The 18,645-nt window shown below is 44.0% G+C and overlaps 1 pseudogene across 1 annotated transcript; it reads right to left on the reverse strand.

The window, feature by feature from the left end:
* Positions 1-3,026: 3,026 nt before the first annotated feature.
* Positions 3,027-18,116, reverse strand: LOC308467647 (magnesium transporter NIPA2 pseudogene; annotated as a pseudogene). Its single transcript, XR_013991569.1, has 3 exons — positions 17,741-18,116; positions 7,310-7,343; positions 3,027-3,741 (listed from the first exon to the last, which is right to left on the reverse strand). The product of XR_013991569.1 is annotated as a magnesium transporter NIPA2 pseudogene (transcript).
* Positions 18,117-18,645: the final 529 nt, after the last annotated feature.

Genomic DNA, 18,645 nt, shown 5'->3' on the forward strand with positions numbered 1-18,645 from the left:
GAAAATCAACCATACATCGGATTTGCACTGTTCCACTTTTATTTTACTCCATGAAGGAAGGACTACAAAATGGGGAAGGTTTAATACAGGGCAGCCATAATCCCTTCAGCATACCAGCACATCCACAGGAGCCCTGCCCAGTTGCTATGCCAACCCTGATGGTCCTAGACAGAAGACCATCAAGATCACAAAGAACTTGCATATGGGAGTGGATTCAGCACAGACTGGAACAAAGGACAATAATCAGCTCTTCCCTCTGGGGGCAGGAAACTGCAAACTCCCCTCTGTCACCTGGAAAGTACTCATGGGGAGGGGGAAAGGGGGATCCAGCCAGGTGACAGGACACTCGGGTTACCACCACAACTCCTCCCTCAACCCCTCCTTTCTGTGATGTATGCATGATGTTTCTGGGGGTGGTCTTGATCTACAGGATGGGAATTTCAAAAGTCTTTATAAGACCTTGCACACCATTTTTTCTGTGTCCTTCCTCTCTCCTGCAAGTGAGGGGAGCACCCTGTTGCAACAGATCAATAAAGGCCAAGCCTACAGGCTGCTGTTTTGCTCCAAGTTATCCTGGTTGTTGTCTTTGTTTTTGTCCAAGGGAGCCCTCGGATTTTTCCGTTAACAGTTTGGCGACCATGCTCAGGGACTCTTGGTTCTCCTGTGAAGATGAGGGGGGAGATAGAGGGGATCAGGCGCCACTGGGCAACCTTAGCCCAGGGATCCTTTTTCTTCTCCCTGCCTCCTCTTTGCGGGCGGTAATCAATCGTCACCAGAAAGCTCAACCAGGCGAGCAAAGGCAAGGTCAAGCCGGCCAAAGAAAAGGATCCCGGGATCCACGAGGGACATTCAAGGACGTGAGTATGGTTTGAAGTTAGTACATTGGGAGGGGGGTGGAAAAGTAACGTCTCCACGACAGCTAGACTTTTCTTCTTTCCTTCCTCGACGTCTTCTTTCGGAGTGTGGCCAGAAACATCCTGGAAACCTTTCCTCTCTCTCCCTCCCAGTTTCTCTCTCGGAGTGTGGCCGGAGAAACCGCGGGAGCTCTCTTTTCCTCTTTCCTCAACGTCTTCTTTCGGAGTGTGGCCAGAAACGTCCTGGAATATCTCTCTCTCTCTCTCTGTCATTTGCTTCCTTTCAAATCTTTGTTTTCTCAGACCCCAGTCTGGCACTGCACTGTGCAGGCGTCCAGTAGGGAATTAGGACATAGTTCTAAGGTCAGGCAGGCGGCTGTCGTGGACGGTAGAGCGGCAGGTTCGGGAAGAAGATGGAGCCCCGCACTAGGATTAGTTTTGTGAGCAGCACTGAGTGAATTCCGGATCCGTGGTTTTTCCGGGTTAAGAGACCCGTGGTTTCCAAGCTAGTTGCCTGTGGTTTTTCCGGGTTAGAGAGACCAGTGGTTTCCAGGCTAGTTGCCTGTGGTTTTAAGTTGTAGGCAGGGATTGCCTTTGGATTTCTACTAGCCTTCTCCGGTCCGATCCGTCGGAGTTTTGCCCAGAAAGGGCCGAGAGGGGCACTTGAGTGTTAGACTGAACAATACTGATAGGATATTCTTTTCTCTTCCCCTCCCTCTTTGTCCCTCTCTTGTATCTCTGTTTATGTATCTCCTTGTGTAGCTTGTTATCGAGCAACCCCCCCTCGGTATTAAAGGGAAATGGGAGCTCACTCTTCTAAACACCCTAGCTGGACTCCTCCTGGCAACAAAGCTTTCATGAAGCCTTTTTGCCCCAGAGAGGATTCTGATACGCCCCTCCAGTTTGTCATCTCCAACTGGGAAAAATAAAATAAAATAAAATAAAGGGGCAAAATGGTCTTTCCAAGTACAAATTGTGAGACCGTTGTAACTTTTCGTGGGTGGCTTAGGCCCACCACCTGGAACCCAGGGCACAGCGGCCACCTCAGGGATCCTTCAACAAAATCAGGGTGTGAACCCTTAGGGAGAACTGAACACATCAAATTTGTGTTGTTAAACTATAACCTAAAGCTAGAACATGAAACCGTAAACTTGATGGTGCTCAGAAGGCAGTAGATATAATAATAGCCCAGCCTGAGAGCCCACGCATTAGGGATCTTAGTTTCTCTAAAAAAAAAAATGAATAAGAGATGTACTCAAAGGTTTAGAAATATTATCCCATGGGCATTGAACCAGGTTTTGGTACTTTTGGCAGTGTGGGCAGGTGCCAAGTCCAGCTGGAAAATGAAGTCAGCATCCCCATAAAGCTTGTCTGCGGAAGGAAGCATGAAGTGCTCCAAAATCTCCTGGTAGACTGCTGCGTTGACCCTGGACTTAATGAAGCACAGTGGACCAACACCAGCTGATGACATGGCTCCCCAAATCTCTTTTCTGATGAGAGCAGCTTTTGGATCTCATTTGGAAACCAAGGACCCAGAGTCTGGAGGAAGAATGGGGAGGAACACAATGCCAGATGCCCAAAGTCCAATGCGAAGTTTCCACAGTCTGTGTTGATTTTCCATGATATTCTAATTTTCCGAGTTTCACCTGTATTTCTCTACTTCTCCCATTCCCCGAGATTTGAGGAATGGGAGATTACAAGAGAAAGAGGAATTCTGCTGTGCATTCCTGCCTCTGACTGAAGTATTTTGCTTCTGCTTACGTTGCTTCTGCTTACTTTGCAACACTCCCTGAGCAATTCACACCCTCCTTACCAATGCCACATCACCCATTACATTGGAAACTCGTTTTTTGTGTAGAGGCTGGTCCAAAAAACCCTCAGGTGCACAGATTTTTGTCCCTGGTTTTCTTTCTTGTCCTCCACATCACTTCTAGCTGCATGGGAGGGAATGCAGGAGACAGCAAGTTCAGCTCTAGGGCTGCCACTTGCTGAGCTCTAACTTGACCTGATTGGGTCTCTAATTTGGTTCAAGTATGTTACCAGTGAAAGGACTTGCACATAAAAGCATTTCAAATAGTTCAGTGTTGCTTATTTAGAATCTGATTCTTGTCTAGTGGAAAACAGCAGCAGTCTTAAGAAGCTCTTTAGAACAGCTTAAAAATGGATTGGGATACATCTTTTTTTAAGCCAAAAGGCTATGTATAATGTGCAAACTTTCATAAACTTTGGCCATATTGCTCCTCTGCTTTCTTTGTCCCCTCTTTGTGGGTATCCTCAGAATCCAAAAGGGGCTGGTGAAGACAGGACTGATGCTTGCCCCCCTTTCTCCAAGAAGCTGCTTGCACATTTGTTTGGTTATCCTTCAGGATAAGAGGCAGCAGGTCGGCAGTGAAGGGGATGTCTTTGAAAGCATGCAGTAGGAAGATGCCAAGGTCAGTGGTGAGGAAGCCACTGATGGTGCCAATGATGTGCATCAGAACCAGATGATGCCACTCCTTGAATGGCAGAGCAAGTCATAACTGCTGTGGCGAAGAGGACGTAATAGATGGGGGTGACTACAGATGTGTTGAAGATATCCAAGGCCTTGTTCAGGTAGTTGATCTGGATGCTGATGGAGATCACAAGGCAAATAAAAAGCAAATAGCTCAATGGTTCCTTCCAGACAGGCTTCCCAGCAAACAGTTCTTTCAGGGCAATACCCAAGCCTTTTGCAGACGAGACAGAGAGCGAACCAATGGCAGAGCAGATCAAAACATACACTAAGACATTGTATTGTCCATAGCGAGGCCCAGCCACAAAGATGAGAAGAGCTGAACTCATCAGCATGCACACAGCAAACACTATAAATCCTGTGGAGGAGGATAGAGGAGAAATTGCTAAGGACAATCTGAATCTTTTAGGTGTAGCTTACTTCTGCAGGATGTAGACAGTTTTGTTCAGATCAATGAGTGCACAAGCTAGATTCAATTAGTAGAATCTGGTGAGTAAAATACATAGAGGAAAAAGTATAAGCAGCAGAGCTTAGACAGTGGCTCAAAGGATAAGACACATAGCCCCCAGCTTATAATTTTTTTTTGCACTGGGCTTGACTAGAACTAAGACCTTCCTCCTTCAGTTGCTTGTACAGTTTTTCAGAGCACAGTGTGCTTTAGAATTCTTATCTCACTGTTATGGTTCAAAGCCAACTAAATGTCATCAGTGGGGGAATAAAGAGAATAAAATAGGTGCTATAAAAATTATTCACTCACAGGTTACTGATTATCAACATGAGTTTTCATTCAATGAAATTAAGAAAAACATTCAATTTCTGTCAAGTCCCCCTCCCCCAAAATGGTATTCTGTTGGTGTACAATAGGTAAATGAAGAGGGGCAGTTAATACCTAGATCCCTTAGTTTCTCCGCCATTGACTCTAGGCTGGAGACCTCTTAGAATCATAGAATCATAGAATCATAGAATCATAGAGTTGGAAGAGACCACAAGGGCCATCGAGTCCAACCCCCTGCCAAGCAGGAAACACCATCAGAGCACTCCTGACATATGGTTGTCAAGCCTCTGCTTAAAGACCTCCAAAGAAGGAGACTCCACCACACTCCTTGGCAGCAAATTCCACTGTCAAACAGCTCTTACTGTCAGGAAGTTCTTCCTAATGTTTAGGTGGAATCTTCTTTCTTGTAGTTTGGATCCATTGCTCCGTGTCCGCTTCTCTGGAGCAGCAGAAAACAACCTTTCTCCCTCCTCTATGTGACATCCTTTTATATATTTGAACATGGCTATCATATCACCCCTTAACCTCCTCTTCTCCAGGCTAAACATGCCCAGCTCCCTTAGCCGTTCCTCATAAGGCATCGTTTCCAGGCCTTTGACCATTTTGGTTGCCCTCCTCTGGACACGTTCCAGTTTGTCAGTGTCCTTCTTGAACTGTGGTGCCCAGAACTGGACACAGTACTCCAGGTGAGGTCTGACCAGAGCAGAATACAGTGGCACTATTACTTCCCTTGATCTAGATGCTATACTCCTATTGATGCAGCCCAGAATTGCATTGGCTTTTTTAGCTGCCGCGTCACACTGTTGGCTCATGTCAAGTTTGTGGTCAACCAAGACTCCTAGATCCTTTTCACATGTACTGCTCTCAAGCCAGGTGTCCCCCATCTTGTATTTGTGCCTCTCATTTTTTTTGCCCAAGTGCAATACTTTACATTTCTCCCTGTTAAAATTCATCTTGTTTCTTTTGGCCCAGTTCTCTAATCTGTCAAGGTCGTTTTGAAGTGTGATCCTGTCCTCTGGGGTGTTAGCCACCCCTCCCAATTTGGTGTCATCTGCAAATTTGATCAGGATGCCCTTGAGTCCATCATCCAAGTCGTTGATAAAGATGTTGAATAAGACCGGGCCCAAGACAGAACCCTGTGGCACCCCACTAGTCACTCTTCTCCAGGATGAAGAGGAACCATTGATGAGCACCCTTTGGGTTCGGTCAGTCAGCCAGTTACAAATCCACTGAGTGGTAGCATAGTCAAGACCACATTTTACCAGCTTCTTTACAAGGATATCGTGAGGCACCTTGTCAAATGCCTTGCTGAAATCAAGGTAGGCTACATCCACTGCATTCCCTTCATCTACCAGGCTTGTAATTCTGTCAAAAAACGAGATCAGGTTAGTCTGACATGACTTATTTTTCAGAAATCCATGCTGACTATTGGTGATCACAGCATTCCTTTCTAGGTGCTCACAGACTGTTTGCTTAATGATCTGCTCCAGAATCTTCCCTGGTATTGATGTCAGACTGACTGGGCGGTAATTATTTGGGTCCTCTCTTTCCCCCTTTTTGAAAATAGGGACAACATTTGCCCTCCTCCAGTCTGCCGGGACTTCGCCTGTTCTCCAGGAATTCTCAAAGATGACTGCCAGTGGTTCTGAGATCACATCTGCCAGTTCTTTTAATACTCTTGGATGCAGTTCATCTGGCCCTGGAGACTTGAATACATCTAAACTAGCCAAGTATTCTTGTACTATCTCCTTAGTTATTCTGGGCTGTGTTTCCTTTGCTGAATCATTTGCTCCAAATTCTTCAGGTCGGGCATTGTTTTCTTTATCGGAGAAGACTGAGGCAAAGAAGGCATTGAGGAGTTCAGCCCTTTCTGTGTCCCCTGTTTGCATTTCACCATCTTCTCCTCTGAGTGACCCCACTGTTTCTTTGTTCTTCCATTTGCTACGAACATACCCATAAAAGCCTTTTTTGTTGCTTTTAACCTCTCTAGCAAGCCTGAGTTCATTCTGTGCTTTAGCTTTTCTCACTTTGTGTCTACACGTGCTGGCTATTTGTTTGAATTCCTCTTTGGTGGTTTCCCCCCTTTTCCATTTTTTGTACACATCCTTTTTTAATCTTAACTCAGTTAAAAGTTCTTTAGATAGCCACCCTGGCTTCTTTAGGCACCTTCCATGTTTCCGTCTCATTGGTATTGCCTGACGTTGTGCTTTTACTATCTCCCTCTTAACAAACTCCCAGCCATCATGAACTCCCTTTCCTTTTAGTATTACTGTCCATGGGATCTCACCCAGCACTTCCCTAAGTTTTATGAAGTCAGCTTTCTTAAAGTCAAGAAATTGAGTCCTAGTATGCTTGGCTGCTCCTTTCCGCTGTATAGTAAACTTCAGAAGAGCATGATCACTCGCGCCTAATGATCCTTCCACTTCTACCCCACTAACCAGGTCATCAACATTGGTTAGGACCAGATCTAAAATGGCTGTTCCTCTTGTTGCTTCTCCCACTTTCTGGACAATGAAGTTGTCTGCAAGGCCAGTGAGGAATCTGTTTGACCTTATGCTCTTGGCTGAGTTTGACATCCAACAAATATCCGGGTAATTGAAGTCCCCCATTACTATTATCTCCCTTCCTTTTGCATGCTTGGCCATCTGTTCCAGGAAGGCATCATCTATGTCCTCCGTTTGGCTTGGGGATCTATAGTAAACTCCCACAATGAGGTCACTGTTATTCTTCTCTCCCTTAATTTTGACCCAAATGCTCTCACTTTGGCTTTGAGGTTCTAAATCTTGGAAGGACAGATCGTGAAGCTGAGGCTCCAGTACTTTGGCCACCTCATGAGAAGAGAAGACTCCCTGGAAAAGACCCTGATGTTGGGAAAGATGGAGGGCACAAGGAGAAGGGGACGACAGAGGACGAGATGGTTGGATAGTGTTCTCGAAGCTACCAGCATGAGTTTGACCAAACTGCGGGAGGCAGCGAAAGACAGGAGTGCCTGGCGTGCTCTGGTCCATGGGGTCACGAAGAGTCGGACACGACTAAACGACTAAACAACGACAAATACCAAGGAACTCATTGGGAGCTATTGGAGGTCATGTAAGAAGGCAAAGGGAATAATTAAAGTTGTTGAAATGTAGGTGAAGATGGTAAAATCTTGCATGGAAGTACTTACTAGTTAGCAGCCCTGCCCATCACATCCATTCCTTCAGATATGCATGACCCCCTAGACCTGTGAAGAGAGAAAAGAAACCAAAGGTGAAGTTTAAATGAAAACAGAAGCTGGCATGGAAAACTTTTCCAAACTCTTAAGAAGCATGGACAGTGATGAGGAAGGGAGGGGAAGATGACTGCCAAATGTTTGAAGTAGGGTTTCGAGCTCTAAGGCCAACTCTAAGGCAAGTTTCTGCTCTATAACCAACCCTTAGCATTTGGTTTTATCCTCTCTTCCATTTTATTTCTTAACTCCTTTTAGTGCTTCATTTTGTTGTTTTAATTTAATGTTTTATCTCATTGTTTTATTCTCCTAATTCCCCTAAACTGAGACTGCATGAAGCTGGGCTGGGCTGGGCTGGGCTGGGCTGAGCACTTTGCTAGGCAGAGCCAAACACAAGGTCAAGCCAAAGTTTACAAGATACTAGTTATAAATTGAAGAAGAGAAACATCTTGATTATCAGAACTGTTGACGAGCGAGCCCAGGTGGCAGCTGCAGAGAGTCTCCAAAATGCTCCCTTCTACTGGATGGCACTGACACCGGACTCGTAAATTCAAGGCCGCCACATTTGGAGATAATTGATTTCTGAAAACTGCCAACGAATAATCATAATTATTATGGTACTTACTAGAAAGAACTGCAAAGATCTGGGAATCATGCCAGATACGTTAATCAGCTTCCCAGAACCCCGAAGGAGACAGAGCAAAATCACACATTATTTTCTCCAAAAGGAGGAGAGTAAGAGGGAGCTGAATGAATTAATTCTAAATGAGGCCATTCCTCCTCCTTCCACTGTTCTGGACTGGTCAACTCATCTTAAAGGGCTCCAACAAGATTCCGAAAATATTAACTACCCAACAAGCCTGGCTCAAGAACTGACCTTAGCTGAGAAATCCTATAAGGCAAATATAACCCAGAGGCCACCTTCTGAGCTTGGAAAAAACCAACTGGTTACTTCCAAATGTACTCAAACAGAGGAGAGAGACGGCTATCTTCAGGACCAGTTCCACTTGATATGCACGGACCCTCCAGCATGAAAAAATTTATAACAGTAACAAATGGGCTACTTCTGACTCTAGTGGAAAATTTTACACCTCAAGAAAGAGGCACAGAGCCAAATGACACTGACCAAATGAGCAACCTACCCGAACCAGCACATATGAATCACCCAGTAACCAGCAAGAAGTCACAAAGACATAAACCAGAATCAAAAAAAAAAGAAGAGCAAAAATATCAAAACACTAAGGAAATCAAAGATAATCCATCGCACTCGCAAAAAACAATGGCAGAAACTTTACAACCTACTTCCACCATCCTCTACACCAGGCTTAAATAAATCTGCCCCACGGGGCAGTAAAGAGAAAGACAAAGTTGGGATTAAACAAGGCAAAACCCCAGTTAACACCTGAGGAGGAAATCCCGAATCAGAGCCCTGAAACAAACGTAATAACAGAAGTAACATCTCAGAGCCCTGGAAGGAAACCAATTAGAAATATGGGTATTAAAGAGGACATGGCCCACAATATTGATGGTGACATACTACAGGACTGGCAAGTTCCAATCTAGAAAAAAGGTTGGAATCTGATACTAATCCCTCAAAAACTTGTATATGTTAACTACCCAAAACTGAAGGGCTTCCTCTCACGGATAGATCGCATATTGCATTTCCTGAACATCCTGAATGATACGTTACCAGGAGTAGTAAAGCCAAACAATATTGTTTCTATAGAGTACTTACATTATGATGGTTACTCTGTATGAGCAATGATCACCTTTCAAGATCAAAATTTGGCCAAACTTATCCACAGATCAAGACATCTATTCTTAAAGGAAAGGATAGCAATACTAAGATTCTTTGAAAATAGGGTACCATTTGATGCCAAGTGTGATAAGCCAATGGTAGAAGAGGACCAGGAAAAATCCAAAAAGGAGAGCCAACCCCAAAAGGTCTGGTCTGATCATCATAAACAAGAGACCCCAAAATTAAAAAGGAAAAGCATACCCTTACATGATTTGCAATGCCCTGTGAGCGAGCAAAAGGACAATTTCTCTACAGAAGAAAACACTCTAATAAGTCAATTCTGGTCATTTCCGTCCTCAATCCAAGCTGAAATTCTAGAAAGACATTAAGAAACAGACTGGCTGGGAAAGACGCATATAATGATTCCAAGGAGGATGACCTGAAAAAGGGCCAGATTTCCTCCAAAATGATTCCTACACAGGAATATAACTCAGCAGATTGTTATCCACATAACCTCCAGGTAAAGGCAGAGATAAACCCGCCTTTAATTATGAAAGCACAACACATAAGGGAGGGCAGTATATCGCCCCCTAAAAGAAAAACCACCCCCAAGGAGATCTCTCTGGGCTTTTGAACTAAAATGAGATATCTAGATGAGGAGGAACTAGGTTTCAACCAGACAGAACATCCTCCGGAGGAGGCCTCGCAAAACAAAGGTCCTATGACTACTAATGTGAGCATCTTACATCCACCGTCCGAAATCATTGAATGCCTGGGCAGCTCCCCGTGTAAGGATACCACCAGAACAAATGACAGTCAGTTGCCACAAAAAATGGCAAACTCCAAAAGTTATCCAGAAGACAACTGACAAAGAAGAAGAAGAAGAGTTTGGATTTGATATCCCACTTTATCACTACCCTAAGGAGTCTCAAAGCGGCTAACAATCTCCTTTCCCTTCCTCCCCCACAACAAACACTCTGTGAGGTGAGTGGGGCTGAGAGACTTCAAAGAAGCGTGACTAGCCCAAGGTCACCCAGCAGCTGCATGTGGATGAGCGGGGACGTGAACCCGGTTCACCAGATTGCAAGACTACCACTCTTTTAAAAATAAAAAATAAAAAATTATTAACTGGCCAATCACATCAAATTAAATCATATCACATAAATTCCGAATTACAAAGCCGAATTTTAAATTTTGTTGGGGGGACCCATATTTCAAGATCCGAAGGGGAATTCTGATCATCTTCTTGCTGCTGCGTTAATGTCCCAATCAGTCCAAATCAGTCCAAACAGAGTTCATAATTCTATCCCATCTTATCTTGCTGTTTCCACATCACATCTTGTTCATATATTTTCTCTTTTTTCTTTATGATCTCTTCTGATAGTCTCCTTAAGCCGATAAACACCAATAGTAATAATAGTCCTGTGTGAATTTTCCGTTCTTCCAATCCTCAAATCGAGATGGTTTCCATATATCATCTCCTTCATAGATAACATCACTCTTTCCATCATAGTCTCGTAAAACTGTCGCTCTTAAGTCCCACTGAGGAGTTTAACCCACAATATATAAACAGCTCTATTTCTCTCTTTCCCCTCCCAGACTCAAGGCCTCCGACAGAACTTCCCAATATGGCGACGGCATTTTTAACTGCATCATTCCAAAGCTGTTACACATTCCACGCTCTTCTTAAAATGTGCTTTGGTTCGAAAGTTTATCTCCACACAGCCTTAAATCCACAGATTAAGTCCTTAAAACGACATTTCTGACTCGTGAGGGGAGGGGATTCTTGTTTAATCACATAGGAAAGGAAGGGAGAGTTTTTCCCCCCTCCCCCATCAGTCATTTGCCGTACCTTGTCTTGGCGTATCTTCTCATGTTTTATTCTTATCTTGTTTTGTCAGAGATCTCTTCTGTTAGCAGTCTTTACTCCCCCTTCTTTCTTGAAATATGTGCATTCCTTTCATCCAAATTGTTTCTTTTGAAGTTCTTGCATCTAGTGGCGCAAATCAGGGACGGCGTCCAGGAGTGCCGAAATCCCACAGGAGGGCTTTGTGCCTAGTGCCCCCACCCCCACAAATTCGGGGGTGGTATAGGGCACAGCAGGCAAGGGCCGTCCCCCCCACAATCCTGGGGGGGTTAAGGAGGCTAATTACCCCCATCATAGCCTCCAAATTACCTCGTGTGGGTCCGAGAGATGTTATTGTCAGCCATCTTCCAATGCGCCCCCTAGTGGCCCCCCGCAAGACTACCGCTCTTAACCACTACACCACACTGGCTCTCTTCTTCTCTCTAGACTTCAGCAAAGCCAAAGCCGACTTTAGCCTTCTAACATGGAATATCGCAGGCTGGCCTAAAAAGGCATCTGACCCGTCCTTTGTTAAATTTATTCAAGGTTATGACATTGTATTTTTACAGGAGACATGGAGTACAAGCGAAATAGATGTCAACGATTTTTCCTCGTTCTGCCTTTCAGGATCACCAAGCAACAAAGGGGGCCGAGTTAAAGGTGGTCTGTTTTCTGATAAAAAACATCTGGTCCAGGCTGCAATCGTACACTGACAAACTGATGAATCAGTTGTTGGGAAACTGTGTACGTGCAGCTACTCACACAGAGTCAATTAAGGTTTGGCAGACAGCCAAAAGGTCATGTGAAGGAGGAAGTCTGCCTGGTGATAACAGAGACATGGAGACAGCTCCATGATTGGTCAAGCTCTCTCAAAGGAGTGATAATTAATGGCCTACTAACTGGAATGTGTTAGTTCAGAGGTTCAGAGTTCTGTGTGTCATTGTAGGAGTGTCATTGTGTGAGTCATTGTAGGAGTGTGTCATTGTGTGAGTCGTGTATGAGAGAGCAAGCTAAAGATCCGTGTTCTGTTCCTGTAAATAGTCCACTGTATATAATAAACACCTAACTACAAGTTCCTGGTTCCTGCTTCGTCTATCCTGTCTGTAGCCAAGACGCCAATTGCTTCCGTGGATTCTGCGTTTGCTCTGCTAGGTCTGGTTAAGGTCCTGCAACTAGTCAGAAAGTTGCAAAACACCAATAGGTTTTGCCAATATCAGTTCCCTGTAGCCTCAGTGATAGTGGCAGGCAACTTAAATGCTAGAATTGGCCAGTCTGACTATGATTTATATGCTCACTTCCACGAATCGCCACCCATCTTAGAGGAAGCCCATTCTATACCAATCAGGCACTCAAAATATAAGGGTTGCAACTATGCAGGCCTGTGCCTATTGCACTTGTCTAACAAGCTGGACCTGGTCATATTGAATGGTTGCGCCAAAGGGGAGAAGGTTGGGGAATTCACGTTCATATCAAATGTAGGAGCCTCTATAATTGACTATATTATGGTGTCATATAACCTTCTGAATAGAGCTCTTGAGTGCAAAGTGGAGGAGCTGGTCGATAGCGACCACTTACCTCTCTGTCTCCTCCTCGATGCAAGAAAGGATCTATTTTGTACTGACAAACTTGAATTCCCCAGGTCCACTGACATGGAGTTGAGGTTCTAACGCATTAGAAAGTCTGATGAACTGGATGAGGAAGTATCTGGGAGGTTACGCTCAGATATATTCCTCATTAGGAGAGACAACCTCTTAAACTCCTCATGCCCTGAAACTAGAAAAAACTTGTTTCAGGATTTGATTTCACTTCTTCAACCCTATTTGACCCCCCAAAAGGCAATGCGATGGCCATTATACTCCAACAAATCTAAACCCTGGTTTTATCAGGAATGCCTCGCTATGAAGCGCTCTTTGTTGGGAAAATACAGGAACTATAGGTCTGCCAATCTACCCTCACTCCCTGCAGAGTGGTTTGAAGCTAAACGAAATTATAAAGCTTTGATTAAAGAGGGAAAAAAAGCTTCAGGCCCAAAGGGGAGAGTGGCAATGTTTAATAGAGGCCCCTCAAAGGAGAGAATCAGTCACCTTTTGGGAAATAGTTGCAAAAGGATGGCAAGATTCCCCTTCCGAAGTGGAATATACCATCTCTGTTGGGGTTTGGGAGTCATACTTCCAATCCTTATACACAACTAACCAACATCTACAGGCTCTGTCCCTAACTCTGAGTGATACTGGTGCTGAGTGGCCCCTGGTGTCAACTGAAGAAGCTCGCAGGCTCATTCAATCTCTTAAACCTGGCAAAGCTCTTGGTGCAGACAATATTTCACCTGAGCTTCTTAAAGCCAATGTTGATTGGTGGGCCCCACTGCTTGCTGCCTTGTTCACCAGCATAGATCAATCGGCTACCATCCCAGAGGATTGAGGACTAGCAATCATCATCCCATTACACAAGAAAGGGAGCAGATCAGACCCTGCTAATTACAGGCCAATTAGTCTCCTAAGCATTATCAGTAAACTATATGCTGCCCACTTATGTAATAAACTTGAGGATTGGATGGAGCAAGAACATGTCCTTACAGAAGCACAAGCTGGTTTCAGGGCAAACCGGTCAACTTTAGTCCAAGGCCTACTACTTCAACATCTTGCGGAAAAATATACCTCAAGAAAAGGAGGATCTCTCTACACAGCTTTCATAGACTTTAAATCTGCCTTCGATTTAATATCATGAGATAGGCTTTGGGAAACACTAAGCGCCTCAAACATAGACAGACGTCTACTGTGTCTCATCCGCAGTTTATACGAAAACACTCGGGTACAGGTTAGGTGTGACAGATAGGGCCATTTATCCAAGGAAATCCAAATCTACCATGGTGTTAAACAAGGCTGCATCCTTGCGCCTACTTTATTCAACTTCTATATTAACTCCTTAGTAGGAAACATGGAGAAAGAAATTGGCTGGTACACCCCTCCCGGTTCTCTTATATGAGGATGACGCAGTTCTAATTTCCTTCTTCTGTATAGGCCTAAGAAAACTTCTAAGATTTTTCACTGTTTATTGTAATGCCGAACAATTAACAATTAACTATAGCAAATCCAAAGTTATGGTGTTCTCTAAAAAAAGAATGAGACACAAATGGAGAATTGACAATCGACCTATTGAACAGGTAAAGGTAAAGGGACCCCTGACCATTAGGTCCAGTCATGACCGACTCTGGGGTTGTGGCGCTCATATCGCTTTATTGGCCGAGGGAGCTGGCATACAGCTTCCAGGTCATGTGGCCAACATGACAAACCTGCCTCTGGCGAACCAAAGCAGCGCACGGAAATGCCGTTTACCTTCCCACCGGAGCGGTACCTATTTATCTACTTGCACTTTGACGTGCTTTCGAACTGCTAGGTTGGCAGGAGCAGGGACCGAACAACAGGAGCTCAAGGGGATTCGAACCGCCGACCTTCTGATCTGATTGAACAGGTTTCATCTTTTAAATACCTGGGTATAACCTTCCAGGAAAAGGGTTTGTGGCATTATCAGGTTAAAAATACTATTGCTGTCAGGGAACTGGGGGCTGAGAAGGGGGGAAAGCTGGGGAAATACAGAGAGAAGCCTCCAATCGTAAGCAGCTGCACCTTGTCAGAGGGGGAGGATGACGAAGGGTTGTCAGGAAGCAATGAATCAGGGAGGGGGGAGCAACTTCCGGGGTTTAGCTCTTCACGTAAAAGAGGAAGGAAGAGGGGAGGGCTCCGGAAATGGTTATGCTGGAGAAAACGAAAGGAGGGGTCAGTCTCGGCAACTGAGACCGAATGAGCCAGACATGCTTTTGAGAGCTCTGTAGTGTAAATAGTAAAATGGACCTAATAAATCCTGGAAAGCTGGCTGGAGTCCCGGGCTCTTATCTCTTCTAGCACCCACCAATCATCCCTGACAATTGCAAATGCCCAAAGATCTACCAAAGCTATTATAAGGTTTTTCTATGGAAAAGGGGGCCAATATATTCCGGCAGCCTCCCAGGTCTTTGCTGCAAAAATATTAACACAACTGACATATGGCTCTCAGATCTGCAGCTTCTTAAACCTTGCTTCCTTAGAATCATTCCAAACTGAGTTCTATCGCTGCCTGCTAGGGATCCCTTCTTGTGTGTCTAACATAGCTGTCCACCTGGAGGTTGGGCAAATCCCTGTTAGCGCTCAGATATGGATTCTGAAGATCCATTATTGGTTAAAACTTATCTTTTTCCCTGTTGGGTTGGCACCCTTAACCCTACTGGATTCCTACCAATCTAAATGGAAAGCTACACTGCATGAAAAGCTAAGAGGCTTGGGGTTTTCCCCACAGGCTCTGATAGCTGTAGGTTATGCGAAAGCTAGAGCAATAATCCACCAAAGAATTTGGGATGTGGAACTGAAATGCCACGTGAGTGAGATGAATAAACACCCAGCAATAAAAGATAATGGGAGAGGATTTACCCTGGCAAATTATTTGTCAAAATTACAAATACCTAAATACAGATGGTCATTTACCCTCGCTAGATTCAACGTGCTGCCATCTGCCTTATTGCAGGGCAGATTTGAGGGTAAACCATACGCTGAACGAGTCTGTGCCTGCGGCTTGATGGAGGTAGAAACTGTCTCTCATGCCTTGTTACTCTGCCATTTCTATGGGGATATATGCTCCGTATTTATTACCCCTGCTATGCAAAAATCTCCAAATGAATCCGAACGTCAGTGTCTAAAATCCCTGGTAGAGGACAAGGATCCTGAGATCACGTTAAGAGTAGCCAAATTCTGTGCGATTGCCATAAAACTTAGGGAACAAGCTGTGTTATCATCATTATTAAGGTTTTAAATGATAATTTCAGGTTATATGTTAGTGACTAAGTTTTAATTTATATATTTTTAAACTGTTGCCATATCTGTATTGTCCCTGTTATAGGTAAAGGTACCCCTGCCCGTACGGGCCAGTCGTGTCCGACTCTAGGGTTGTGCGCCCATCTCACTTAAGAGGCCGGGGGCCAGCGCTGTCCGGAGACACTTCCGGGTCACGTGGCAAGCGTGATGAAGCTGCTCTGGCGAGCCAGCACCAGCGCAGCACACGGAAACGCCGTTTACCTTGCCGCTATAAGGCGGTACCGATTTATCTTTTTTTTTTTTTTAATGATATTTATTAAGAATTTTAGAATTACAAAAAAAAAAAGAAAAAGAAAGAGGAAAAAAACAAAAGAAAAGAAAAACAAAACACAATCCAACAATACAAATTGATAAAAATCAAAATCAAAAAATAACACAATACAATCAAAAAACAAAAATAAGCCACAAACATTTTAAAAAACAAATCCAATATTCTCAAATCCTTAACTGTCATTACCTTCTTTCTTTGACCTCCTCACTCCTCCCTTTTTTTGTATCCTAGTTATTAATTGTCACAGCAAATCCTTTCCATTTTTCATAATATTCTGTCATTACATTACCTTAATCTATTTTAATCTTATCTTACTATAAAAGACCTTAAAACTTGAAACTTAGATCTTATTTATACCAATTTCTCATAACCATAATATTCTTACATAATTCTTTAAACATTTTTACTAAAGCCAAATAATTTCGTTCCAACATTTTTCTAGCATTCATCAATTTTATAAAACAATCCTAATAAAAAAAAATTTTTTTTCTTCCAATCTTCATCCAGCGTCTCTTCCTCCTGGTCCCGGGTTTTGTCAGTCCTTTCTATCACATCAGTCTAGCGCATTAACCTGGTAATCTTATGTCCGAGGCCCTTAAGTCTCTTCCATGTCCCTTCCGCGGCTCTTCTTCATATTTATACCTGTACTTTACTTTGTCTCCTGCTCCTTTCACTCGTGGGAACTCCAACTTAACAGTATTTTTGACCCTTCTTGACAAATCAGCCCCTTTTCCATAGTCCACATTGAACTCCATTTGGTATTTAAAAACATGTTTCAAAGTCCCTCCAGAATTAAGAGCCCCCACACCCCCAAACATCTCACGGCCCATTGCCAGACTTGAAAAGTCCAAACATCCCTGCATAGGGGGGTCTATCCAACCCCCCATTTCCAAACCAAACCAAACTTTATCTTTCCAAATCTGGCTTTTTCCAAGTTCATTTGTCAGATCCAAGAACTCATGTTCCTGCTGGGCCACGGCTCCCTCCATCTCTGGCGCCCGAGGTTCAGCAACATCCTCTTCCCTCATCTGTTCTGTCAGAGCGCACTCCTGATTTGATTCCTGGGTGGGCTCTATATAGTTTCCCACTACCTGTCCAAAATTTCTGATCGCAGCAGTCATCACATCCGTCTTCTCATATAGCTGTTCCAGTAGGGCACTTGTTTTGCAGAAAGCACGCACCAGAGCTTCTGAATACATTGTTCTGCAAGGTCAGAAGTCTATTCCCACGATCGTAATCTGTTGCAGCTGGAAGCTCCCCGATTCAAAATTGGTAACAGTTTCACAGGCTCCCTCTAGGGGAACTATTTATCTACTTGCACTTAGGGGTGCTTTCGAACTGCTAGGTGGGCAGGAGCAGGGACTGAAAGACGGGAGCTCACCCCGCCGCGGGGATTCGAACCGCCGACCATACGATCGGCAAGTCCTAGGCACTGAGGTTTTACCCACAGCGCCACCCGCGTCCCTGTTATACCTAATTGCAAATTCAAATGTATCGTGTTTTATGACTTCCTTGATATTGTATGTGGACTGGAACTGGTCTGTGACCAAAATAATAAAATCCATTCATTCATGGACAGCCTGGTTTCTGGGATTTTTCCCATCCACAACAGATGGCATGGTAACTCTGTGAGCTCCTATTCAATATTATTACCTGCTCTGTGAACACCTCTGCTACTGAGCTTGAGAAGTCCCTTCTTCTTTAGGATAAAACTTCCTCCAATGAACAGGCTAGAGCTGAGAGCCAAGCCCAGTCCGCTGTAGAAGTCATAACGCCCCATCGAGTCCTCCATTTCAATCACCTCAAGTTTTGAGAAAGAAAGATCAGAGTGTAAATGTCTGTTCCAGAAGAACAGCCATGTTGAGTCTGCAATAGCAGGAAGCCAAAAATACAGTGATGCAACACTGGCAGGTTACGTCCTATGAAAGGTTCACTAAATAAGCATTCTGTCATACAAGCAACTCATGTTCTACCTACATGCTTCCAATGGACACAGTGTCCTTTAAGTAGAAGTGATTTTTCTGTGAAGTGGCCCAATGTTCACTAATAGGGTAAACATAACTAGCTTCCCTTTGCTTCTTTTGACAGAAGGAAAAAAATGATTTTTTTCTCCTTCAGGCCTCAAATACTCTACGGGTACACTGCTATAATCATAACCTTATGGGGACTATTTACCTCTCTTGTACTACAGGTCTTGTGGGAACTACTTGTTAATGATCTTCCATAAGTCTTTTGAATGGCAAGTGAATACCTGAAAAAGGACCTATATTTATCCCCCTCTCCCTTCGAGGTGATGTTGTAATATTTAGGTGTCTGTGAGGCCAAGACTCAGCTGACTTTGGGGCATATGTAAGCTAGCAGAATTTTGGGTGTTGGCTGTGACTCTGGAGATCTGGAGTTGCGTCAAACACATATTAAAAAATTCGGGTTGCACAATTAAAAGTTGATTTGACACCCACTTAAAACAAAAACCCCCAAGCCTGGGACTTTTGGGATATAAATGCACTGGAAATCTGGGGGCGGTGGCAGCAGAAAAAAACTGGACATTAAATAACATC

This window comes from Podarcis pityusensis, assembly GCF_964106645.2.
Source record: "Podarcis pityusensis genome assembly, chromosome: W".
Classification (NCBI taxonomy): domain Eukaryota; kingdom Metazoa; phylum Chordata; class Lepidosauria; order Squamata; family Lacertidae; genus Podarcis; species Podarcis pityusensis.